Source organism: Nycticebus coucang, chromosome 11, assembly GCF_027406575.1.
Source record: "Nycticebus coucang isolate mNycCou1 chromosome 11, mNycCou1.pri, whole genome shotgun sequence".
In the NCBI taxonomy this organism is placed as follows: Eukaryota; Metazoa; Chordata; class Mammalia; order Primates; family Lorisidae; genus Nycticebus; species Nycticebus coucang.
This window is the reverse complement of record NC_069790.1, coordinates 96,103,607-96,114,804: the sequence shown is the minus strand read 5'-3', so window position 1 is coordinate 96,114,804 and position 11,198 is coordinate 96,103,607. Positions and strand designations below refer to the sequence as shown.

Sequence of the window (11,198 nt, the reverse complement as noted above, 5' to 3'; positions counted from 1 at the left end):
TGAATTTTTTTCCTATATTCACTAAGTTGTGTTTTTCACACTTTTTTTTTTTTTTAGACAAGTCACAAAATTGTATTCAAGTTTATCTGTTTTGCTCAATAATCTTTCACATTGTTTCCAGCAGGACTAATGTATACATTACTGTCATTATTTCTCTTTGGAGGGAACCATGTTTTTAAAACTTCTGGGTTCAATTTCCATGATGCTTAACTCCATGGTCAAAAATCTTTACTTGAGGGCTTTATTTTGGGGAGGAGGTTATTTCTCATAAATGTTTGCTTAATACTAATAACCTACCCTGCTGTTTCATGGAAGGGAAATAAATACTAGTCTGCAGACAGATAGCTGGCAGTCCTCCAGGGAAGGAGTCAAGGACATCAAAAAGGTAGCTAGAAGCCCTCTTCTAAACAAGTCAGTCTGCAGAACTGGAAAGCTAAACTCTTTTCCTATTTCTTTTTTAAGTAATTGGTCTATTAAGCTCAATCAGACCATGTAAAAGATGGGTAACTAGTGGGTCTTAAATAGCTTTGAAGCTCAGATACTTTCTAGAAAGTAGAAAAATCACTGAGTGCCTCCCCCCCTCCCCGAAAAGGTGAGGTGGAATGTAAAAGTGTAGGGAAACCTTTTGAATATCTTCTTTAAGTTTGTTTTTGGTGCTTTGGTCTGTAAACAATCAAGATGGAGAGAGATGTTATCCCAAATAGGAAAGTCTGCAGGAACCAGAGCAGCTGAACTTGACCCTCTGTGAGGCTTTTATGCTTGGACAATACCATGGCATCCAAGGACTCTCCCATGTGAATCAGCCAGGCAAGCCAATGTCCAACTCATAGCAGGGTGTCTACCAAGTACTGGGTAAAGGTACCCAGGGCCCAAGGCTCTGATATGGGATACTCTGAGGCCAGAAGACAACCCATGTGTAGTAGCCAAGGGAGAGAATGATGAATATGAACCAGGGCAGAGAGCCCTTCTTGAAGTAGGCTGCACCACCCACCGCCAATGCCATGGCCGCTGCACTTCGTTTTTCACACTTTTAACCTAAGTATTGTCATCTGAGGCAGGATAAGACTTCACTGATTGAAAAGATGCACTGGTTTAAGTAGAAGATGTTGATTATTTACTATGGGTTCTTACTAATACTTATGGGTTCTTTGATTCATAAACCTCTGGTGCTAGATAAATTTTTCATTTCATTCTATAAATGTGTAGAGGATTAAAAGTCTCTGTGGCTCAAATGCTCAGAAATATAAGATTGATTTTTTTAAAGTACAGTTTAATCAATCTCAAAGTGATCATTCTCTTGAACTAACAATGCTTTAATCAATCACACGGCTGTTAGATGACATTTACATTTCCTGTTAGTCAAATTGTTGTCAATTCTAAGCATTGAATTCATTATGTTTGCTTGAATTTTTAAGAAAGAAATAATCCATATGCAATACATTCTATAATGTCCTTACAAATCTTATAGCCTTGCTGTACAGCTAGGCACATAATTAGTTTGTTTTACATCTTTATACACGCCAAATTTAAGTATAGCCACAGATATTTAAAAGTCTCCTATTTAAACAATTTATTTTTCTGAGTTTTAATGTGAAAGCCTTCTTAGAATAGTATTCCCCTTGTTTGTATTTGTATTGATACTGTATTTAGAACTTCAGAGCAACCAGGATTTCATTTTTTCCTAACCAAGTGTTTTGAACTTAATAAATTTGAAAATTAGACTGAGACAGAATTTGGAAGTTTAAAAGAATAGTGTCTCTAGGGAGAAAAGTCTTTCTTCTCTCTCTCTCTCTCACACACACACACACATACACACACGACATATGAGGTGTCTAGAATGGGTGAAGAAGAGATGGTAATTGTTGTGAGACAAACTTTCAAAGGAGTTGAAAAATGACATAATCATATATTTTTATACCCTCTTCTACCAATGACTTTTATTCTGGAATAATTTATTCCTAATTCTGTTTGCCACGAAGAGTGGACTCTGCTCACCAGTGCCTTCAGGAGCAATGGTATAGTGATCTGAATGATAAAGCCTTTTGGCAATGCAAAGTTTTGTTAGGATATATAACCTTGTGGTTTAGTCATTCTAAAAATTCATCCATGTTTTTGTTTAACAACTATCTACTTCTTGTTTGGATCACACTGACATTTCAAATTTCAAAGCAAAATATTTGAGGATCATTTTGTGAAGACAAGTGTGTTCTTTGGTGAATTATCAGTGTGTGGGCAGGAGGGACACCATGAATCTCATTTAAGTCATTGATATCACCTGAGTCTGCTTCCCTTCAGTTTGAAAATGTGCTCTGATACTACATAGTCAGGGCCGAGGTTAGTTCTATTAAGTTTTCATCTGTCTTTTGCTACTCCTGGAAAGAAATGTTTTAATTTTTGTTTTTGTTTCTCTGTGTTTGACTAGCTTTAGTGAGTTGCTGTTGGAGAAGCATTCTATCCTGCTTTGCTCTGATTTGAATTCCAAATTGATTGAACAAACCCTACATTAACAGGTTGGCATTATTCTGAGGACATAATACAATGATTGTCAGAGAAGTGTGGCTTGGAAGTCCACCCGGGGTGTCAAATTGTAAATGGGCCTTTTGTTGGCTCTGGGGGTTATATTATTTTTCTTTGTTTTGCTGATTTTGAGATTGTTGGACAGAATTTAAATTTTTCTTCTTTTTATTTTGGCAAGAGATTAAAAAATCTCAATAACATTTCTTTAAATGGCTTCATTGACTTCCATAAAACTTTGTTTCTAAATTGACTTTTGTCTCCTGAAAACCTTTGGGCAGGACAAGCTGGGCATTTACAGGGCATTTTGCAACAATTAGAAAGTTCACCGGTTGGGACTGATCTTTGGTCACTGAGTTTAAAATGATTGGATGCTGTAATGCCAATTGATCGTGTGATTGTTTAAACCCTCACTCATAAAAAATTTTAGCTGAAGAGTCTTTGTCTAGGGCAGGCCTGGGAGACCCAGCTGCATCTGTCCCTGGAATGAATGCCTTTGTGTAAATGATCAGCCTGGCTCTGAGATTTGATCATGCCCCCTTTGTGTCCCAACCTATTTCTACATCAGTAGAGTGTGCATATAATGCTGGGCTCTGTAATGCAGTTGAGAATATGCCTGGATGTTTAGAGGTTCCCCCTACACTGTTACCTTTAGATGATTAAGTCTAATGGAAAGAACCTTTATATGATTAATTAAAAATGCAGAATGACTGATTCATAACAAGCTGAGTTAATGCCATGACTTTGTTTCCAGTGCTGCAACTCCCTGTCCCCAAGGTGAGCTGACTTTTGTGCTATAATTGATTAAATTAACCAGATTGCTTACAAGGTCTTTACTTCTTTTCTCCGAACTATGTCATCAGGTTTCAGCCACTGGAAAAATAAAGAGAATATTTTTTATTCTTAGTGAATTTCAAAGAGTAAAAAATGTTATACAAAGCCAGCTTCACATGCACACATATGTGCACACACATGCACACAGCTATGAACAATAATATGGAAGTGGAACGTGTAACAAGTAATTCTATTTCCTGATGTAGCAGTAAAAAGTGCACTTAGATCTCTAGTGTTTTTTGTTTTCAACCATGATCTTAGAAAGCCACAATTGGTCCTTACATCCTAGGGGACTAGGATGTAGTTTAATTTCTCAGTAGAAATAATGATTGGCATTTGGGACGAGACAGTTCTTTCTTGTCCTTCGTTGTGTGTGACTTTCCCAAAGCTGCCGTGTGTTTAGTCTACTTGATCCCTCAGGACCTGGATATCAGTAACATCTCATTGTTGTGACAACACTTGCCCCTCTCTTTTTCACCTCAACCCTGCAAATTGCCAACTGTCTCTGGCAAGCTGTGGAGTGGTGCCAGACCAAGCAGATTAAAAACCCCATTACGGTACTATAGTTAGTGATATATTTTGAACAATATGGAAGCGTGGCCAGTTTGCATAGTTTCTCAGATTATACAAAAATTAAAAAGGAAAAGGAAACATTCAACCCTAAAATTACTTAATACAGGTGGATAACTTGTAAGTTGAAAATATCACCCCAAGAGAATTTTAATTTTTTAAAATAATTTGTAATTTTATATGAACTTTTCCATAGGAACTGTTAGGCTATACACATATTACTAAGATTTATTTTGAAAATTGTAGACTTTTTGTAAATAGGAACGTCATGGATCTGATAAGATGTAGAGATACCAACAGGGAAAGAGGCCTTAGTGTACTGACATTGCCAAAGTCCAAAATCTGTTTCTTAGGCTTGGACTCTTTCAAGATGCCCATAAACGATGTGATTGAGATCAATGAACTCACTGACTGGGATGCGATAAGAATCGGCCTGGACGAATATTTTATGAGAAGTACCCCCCTGGGCAATTGAAGCAGCATCAAAAATACACTACTGGGATCTGATCAAACTAAACAGCTTCTGCACAGCCAAGAACACAGTAAGTAAAGCAAGCAGACAGCCCTCAGAATGGGAGAAGATATTTGCAAGTTATGTCTCCGACAAAGGTTTCATAACCAGAATCCACAGAGAACTCAAACGTATTAGCAAGAAAAAAACAAGTGATACCATCTCAGGCTAGGCAAAGGACTTGAAGAGAAACTTCTCTGAAGAAGACAGGCACACGGCCTGCAGGCATAGGAAACAATGCTCATCATCCTTAATCATCTGAGAAATGCAAATCAAAACTACTTTGAGATATCATCTAACTCCAGTAAGATTAGCCCATATCACAAAATCCCAAGACCAGAGATGTTGGTGTGGATATGGAGAAAAGGGAACACTTTGGGTGGCGCCTGTGGCTCAAAGGAGTAGGGTGCTGGCCCCATATGCCGGAGGTGGTGGGTTCAAACCCAGCCCTGGCCAAAAACTGCAAATAAATAAATAAATAAAAAGGGAAACACTTTTTAGTGTTAGAAAAGGGAACACTTCTACACTGCTGGTGGGAATGCAAATTAATACATTCTGTTTGGAAAGATGCTTGGAGAACACTGAGAGACCTAAAAATAGACCTGCCATTCAATCCTATAATTCCTCTACTAGGTATATACCCAGAAGACCAAAAATCACATTATAACAAAGATATTTGTACCAGAATGTTTATTTCAGCCCAATTCATAATTGCTAAGTCATGGAAAAAGCCCAAGTGCTCACTGACCCATGAATGGATTAATAAATAGTGGTATATGTACACCATGGAATATTATGCAGCCTTAAAGAAAGATGGAGACTTTACCTCTTTCATGTTTACATGGATGGAGCTAGAAAATATTCTTCTTAGCAAAGTATCTCAAGAATGGGAGAAAAAGTATCCAACGTACTCAGCCCTACTATGAAACTAATTTATAGCTTTCATATGAAATTGTAACCCAATTATAAGCTAAGAATATAGGGAAAGGGAGGGGAGGAGTCGGGGGAAGATGGGTGGAGGGAGGGTAATTGGTGGGACCACACCTATGGTGCATCTTACAAGGGCACATATGAAACTTACTAAATGTAGAATATAAATGTCTTAAACACAATAAGAAAATGCCAGGAAGGCTATGTTAACCAGTGTGATGAAAATATGTCAAATGGTATATAAAACCAGTGTATGGTGCCCATGATTGCATTAATGTACACAGCTATGATTTAATAAAAAAAATAAAAATTAAAAAAAGAATATCAATTAATGTATATATTTGGGGTGTATAAGCATATCCGTACATCCCCTAACCAAGGTGCTGAGCACTGGTATCAAAGAGCCTGGGGTTTGCATTAGTAACCATGTGCTTACTTAGTAAGTAAAAGGAAACAGCTGATCTACAGGGCTAGTTCCTCTAGGCCATGGGGATAAATGTCCTTTCATGCTGAAAATGCTCATGTCCCTTAGATTCTGAATCTCTCTCTTTTTTAAAAACAGTGGTATATAAGTTGTAAGAATTTACTTCTCTCTACCCCTGTGTTAATTTCACTGATTAAATTGAATGTTGTTTTTAGCCAAGTTTATTTCCTATGTCTCTAGGAAATTATTTGTTACTTCCCTATTTTTGGTTGACATTAATTTTACCTTCAGAGGAAAATTGTCTTCCTCCTACCTCACAGTTTCTCTGGAAGAAACCCAGAATTGCCTCATACACTGCTTCCATATACCAATTGTATAGTTAAAAGAGCATTAATGGAAGCAAATATTTACAGAGCATTTACTGATTGCCAAAGTGGAAATGAGAGTAAAAGTTGGAAAATAAGTCTTTGCTAAATATACAAACACTTAAAGACCGCAGTGAATGAAGTATTGTGAAATAAATTTAAAGTTTGCTGCAATATTTTTCATGAGTTTGTGATCCTATATTATTTTCTCTAGGTAATAAAAACTTTGTACCACCATAAACATCCGGTCCTACTTATGTCTTACCCTATTTTTCTTCCACTAGATCATTCCTTCTCTGTTAGTCATTGAGTGAGCAGTCTGCAAGCATCAAACTTTATTCACCTCATTTCAGACATGTCCTGGTGATAAATTATAGCCTCCCCAAGCATTAAAAATACATTGATCAAAAGAAGTTGTAAGATATAAAAGGAAAATTGCTCCATGCTTTTCTTAGAAAGGAAAGAAGAAACCACTTTTCTGAGTTAGCCTTGAGCTGAACAGACTCTTAACATCTTCAAATTGCTTACCAGTTTCACATCTTTTCTGAAGCAAGTGTGCTGTTCTGTTCTCCATGTGGGACAGCTATGGAATGACTAGAGTAAGGCTCATTGATTTGTTAACTATCTTTGTCTCCAGAATAATTTGTTCCGTTATTTAATTCACGTCTAACCATTCAGCTCATGGTATTTCCCTTGAGGCTTGTTCAGCAAAATATGTTCAATCCATGTGAACTCAAGGTATTAGTAGTCTATGACTGTTGTAACAAATTCGCACAATTTATTAAATGGCTTACGTGGGATGAATTTAGTATATTACAGCTCTGAAGGTCAGACACCCATCTCACTGGACTAAGATGAAGATGTTGGCAGGGCTATATCATTTTCTGGAGGTCCTGGGGAGGATCTGTTTATCAGTTTGCAAAGCCATAACCATTGTATCTCTCTGACCATTTTTCAGTGGTCACATCTCCCTCAGAGTAGAGCTGGGAAAGGTTTTCTGTTCTTAAGGACCCATGTAATTATATTGGCCCATTCAAATCATCCGAGATAATTTTTCCATTTAAATACCCTTATTCTTAATCATGTGTGAAAAGTTCTTTTGCCATGTAGGGCAATATATTTCACAGTTTCTTGCGATTAGAACAGGGTCTGAATGCTTATGTCTTCTCTGAAAGTCATCTACTGAAATCTTATAGTATTAGGAGGTAGGGCCTTCAGCAGGTGATTAGCTGGTGAGGGTAGAGCCCTCTCAAATGGGATTAGTGGCATTGTAAAAGTGGCCTGAAAAACCTTTCTTGTTTCTTTTGCTATGTAAGAACACAATGAAAGGAGAACTGTTGATGGACCAGAAATAGGGGTGGCCTGGACCCAATCAAATACTTCCTTTGGGCTGTATAAACAGATGGAAGGCAGGTTATTCACGCTCAGATCATTGCATAAGCAAGCTTGCTATACATCTTACTCTTAAGAGTTTTGCAAACATTAAGATCCAGAAACATTTTAAGACAATGAGGCTATTCTTATTGCAGAATGGGACATGTAATCAATGTATATCCTTGCAGGCAATTTTTCTTACCTGTGAGTTTAAGATATCTATCCATAACCTGGACATATTCTCTAAACAGAAATTAAACAAAGATGTGAGAGATTTAAGTGAGACCCTAGAACAACTGTGCTTAATAAACATATATAGAACACTCCATCCCAAACAAAGATAAAGAATATACATTCTTTTCATCATCCCATGGAACTTTCTCCAAAATCGATCATATCCCAGGATACAAAACAAACCTCAACAGAATCAAAAGAATTGAAATTCTACCTTGCAGCTTCTCAGACCACAAGGCACTAAAAATGGAACTCAAATCCAACAAAAATGCTGAACCTCACACAAAGGCATGGAAGTTAAATACCCTTATGCTGAATGACAGTTGGGTGTGGGAAGAAATAAAAAAGTAAATCATTAACTTCCTTGAATATAACAACAATGAAGACAGAAGTTACCAAAACCTATGGGATACAGCAAAAGCAGTCCTGAGAGGAAAATTTATCTCTTTAGAAACCTACATTCAAAAAACAGAAAGAGAGTACATCAACAAACTCACAAGCCATCTGATGGAATTGGAAAAAGAAGAACAGTCTAAGCCTAAACCCAGCAGAAGAAAAGAAATATCCAAAATTAAATCAGAGATTAATGAATTAAAAACAAAAGAATCATTCAGAAAATTAATGAAATAAGCAGTTGGGTTTTTGAAAAAGTAAATAAACTAGATAAACTTTTGGCTAGACTAACTAAAAATAAAAAAGTAAAGTCTCTGGTAACCTCAATCAGAAATGACTGAGGGATTGATCCCTGTGAATCTAATAGTGACTAATTCTCACATAAATTGGATTTAATTTTGACCAAAGTACATTATTTGAACATTAATTTTTTTTTGATTATTCCTTTTTTTAATTGATACATAGTAATTGTACATTTAGGGGATAAATGTGATATTTTGATACATGTGTACATATGTAATGTGTAATGTCCAAATCAGAGTAATTGGCATATCTATCACTTCAAACATTAATCATTTATTTATGTTGGAAATCTTTAAACTTTTAGCTATTTTGAAATATACCAACAATTATTATTAACTCCAGTTACTCTAATGTGGTATTGAACACTGAATCTTATTCTTCCTATCTACTATAATTTTGAATCCATTAATTCATCTCTGCCTATTCTCGTTAACTCACTTCCTTCACCCCCCCCCCTTCCCAGCCTTTGGGAGATGCTGTTCTACTCTCTGCCTCTATGGGATAAACTTCCATAGGATTAACATTTTTAGCTCCCACCTGAGTGACCACATGCAATATTTGCCTTTCTGTGCCTGGTTTATTTCACTTGACATAATGATCTCTGGTTTTAACTGTTTTGTGGCAAATGTCAGGATTTCATTCTTTTTTGTTGTTGCATAGTATTGCATTGCATATATGTATATATGCCACATTTTCTTTTTTTTTTTTTTGAGACAGAGTCTCACTATGTCACCCTCGATAGAATGCTGTGGTCACAGCTCACAGCAACCTCAAACTCGTGGGTGTAAGCGATTCTCTTGCCTCAGCCTTGTTTAGTTCGAACCCACCAGCCCCGGTGCATGTGGCTGGCACCCTAACCACTAAAAGTGCCATGCCATCTTAGCTCACAGCAACCTCAAACTCTTGGGCTCAAGTCATCCTCTTGCCTCAGCCTCTCAAGTAGCTGGGACTATAGGCCCCCACCAGAACCCATCTCTAAAGAAAGAGATGGAGTCTCGCTCTTGCTCAGGCTGGTCTCTCATAACTACTGAGCTCCAGTGATCCACCTGCCTCGCCTCCTAAACATTAATTTTTAATTCAACTTGTTAATATGTTGTTTAGGATATTGCATCCTCATTTATAAGTGACATATGTTTGTAAGTTCACCTTTATAATAATATATTTTCTTCAATTTTAATATCAGGTGTACCCAGATTAAGTAGAATGATCTTGAAGTATTTCTTCTTTTTCTATTGTCTATAAGATTTGGCATGATCTGTTTTTTGAAATTATCTGTTACTTTTATTTATAAATATAGTTGTCTATTTTTTGAGACTTAAAAAAATAATAAGAAGAAGTTAACTGATGACTCCACACTGAAACTCAGAGTCAAAACATTCTATAATAGACATACTCTTATTTGACAATGTGAATGTTACTTTCTTTGCATTATTATTATTGCTTAATATTTCGATGTAGCAATTGTCTGATTCCTTTTCTGAATGTATTTATGTTCATTCATTCTTTATGAAGTTTTTATTTCTAGTTCTTATTTTAAGCATTGTTATTGTTATTAAAATTTAAGCCTTTTTAATTTTGTGAAGGCAAAAAGATGGAAACCTAATAAGCACATGTATACATAAAAAAAAAAAAAAGAAATTCAACTAATGACTGGGTAAGGTGGCACACACCTGTAATCCTAGCCCTCTGGGAGGCCAAGGATGGTGGATCACTTGAGCTCAGGAGATCAAAATGAGCCTGAGCAAGAGTGAGACCCTATCTCTTAAAAAATAATAATAATAATAATAAGACCTGGGCATTGTAGGCATCTGTAATCCCAGCTACTTGGGAGGTTGAGCCAAGAGATCTCTTGAGCCCAAGAGTTTGAGTTTCCTGTGAGCTATAGTGCCATAGCACTCTACACAGGTGACAGAGTGAGAACCTGTGAAAGAAAGAAAGGAAGGAAGGAAGGAAGGAAGGAAGGAAGGAAGGAAGGAAGGAAGGAAAAGAAACCCAACTAATACGCTTGCCACAGCTTGTGTTTGTTGATAGTTTGCTATTTTTTTAGGCTACACTCTGTTCACACTTCTGTAGTTCAAACAGTCTCCTGATCTTTTTATTCTTCTCTTTTCCTATTTCTTTTCTTTCTTTCTTTTCTTTTCTTTTCTTTTTTTTAGAGTGAGGACACATAAGTCTATTCCTGTAACATAATAAAGTTTACATAATGAGGGCTAATCACTATGATTATTATTATTATTATTTTTATTATTGTTGGGGATTCATTGAGGGTACAATAAGCCAGGTTACACTGATTGCATTTGTTAGGTAAAGTCCCTCTTTCAATCATGTCTTGCCCCTAGAAGGTGTGGCATGCATCAAGGCCCCGCCCCCCTCCCTCCTTCCCTCTCTCTGCTTTTCCTCCCCCCCCATAAACTTAATTGTCATTAATTGTCCTCATATCAAAACTGAGTACAGGGCGGCGCCTGTGGCTCAGTGAGAAGGGTGCCGGCCCCATATACCGAGGGTGACGGGTTCAAACCCAGCCCTGGCCAAACTGCAACCAAAAAATAGCCGGGCACTGTGGCGGGCGCCTGTAATCCCAGCTGCTCAGGAGGCTGAGGCCAGAGAATCGCCTAAGCCCAAGAGTTAGAGGTTGCTGTGAGTCCTGTGACGTCATGGCACTCTACAAAGGGTGGTAAAGTGAAACTCTGTCTCTACAAAAAAAAAAAACAACAAAAAAAACTGAGTACATAGGATTCATGCTTCT

The 11,198-nt window shown here is 37.1% G+C and overlaps 1 pseudogene; it reads right to left on the bottom strand.

Annotated features, from left to right (window-relative positions):
- Nucleotides 1-628: 628 nt before the first annotated feature.
- On the bottom strand, nucleotides 629-1,003 carry LOC128560192 (transmembrane protein 254-like; annotated as a pseudogene).
- Nucleotides 1,004-11,198: the final 10,195 nt, after the last annotated feature.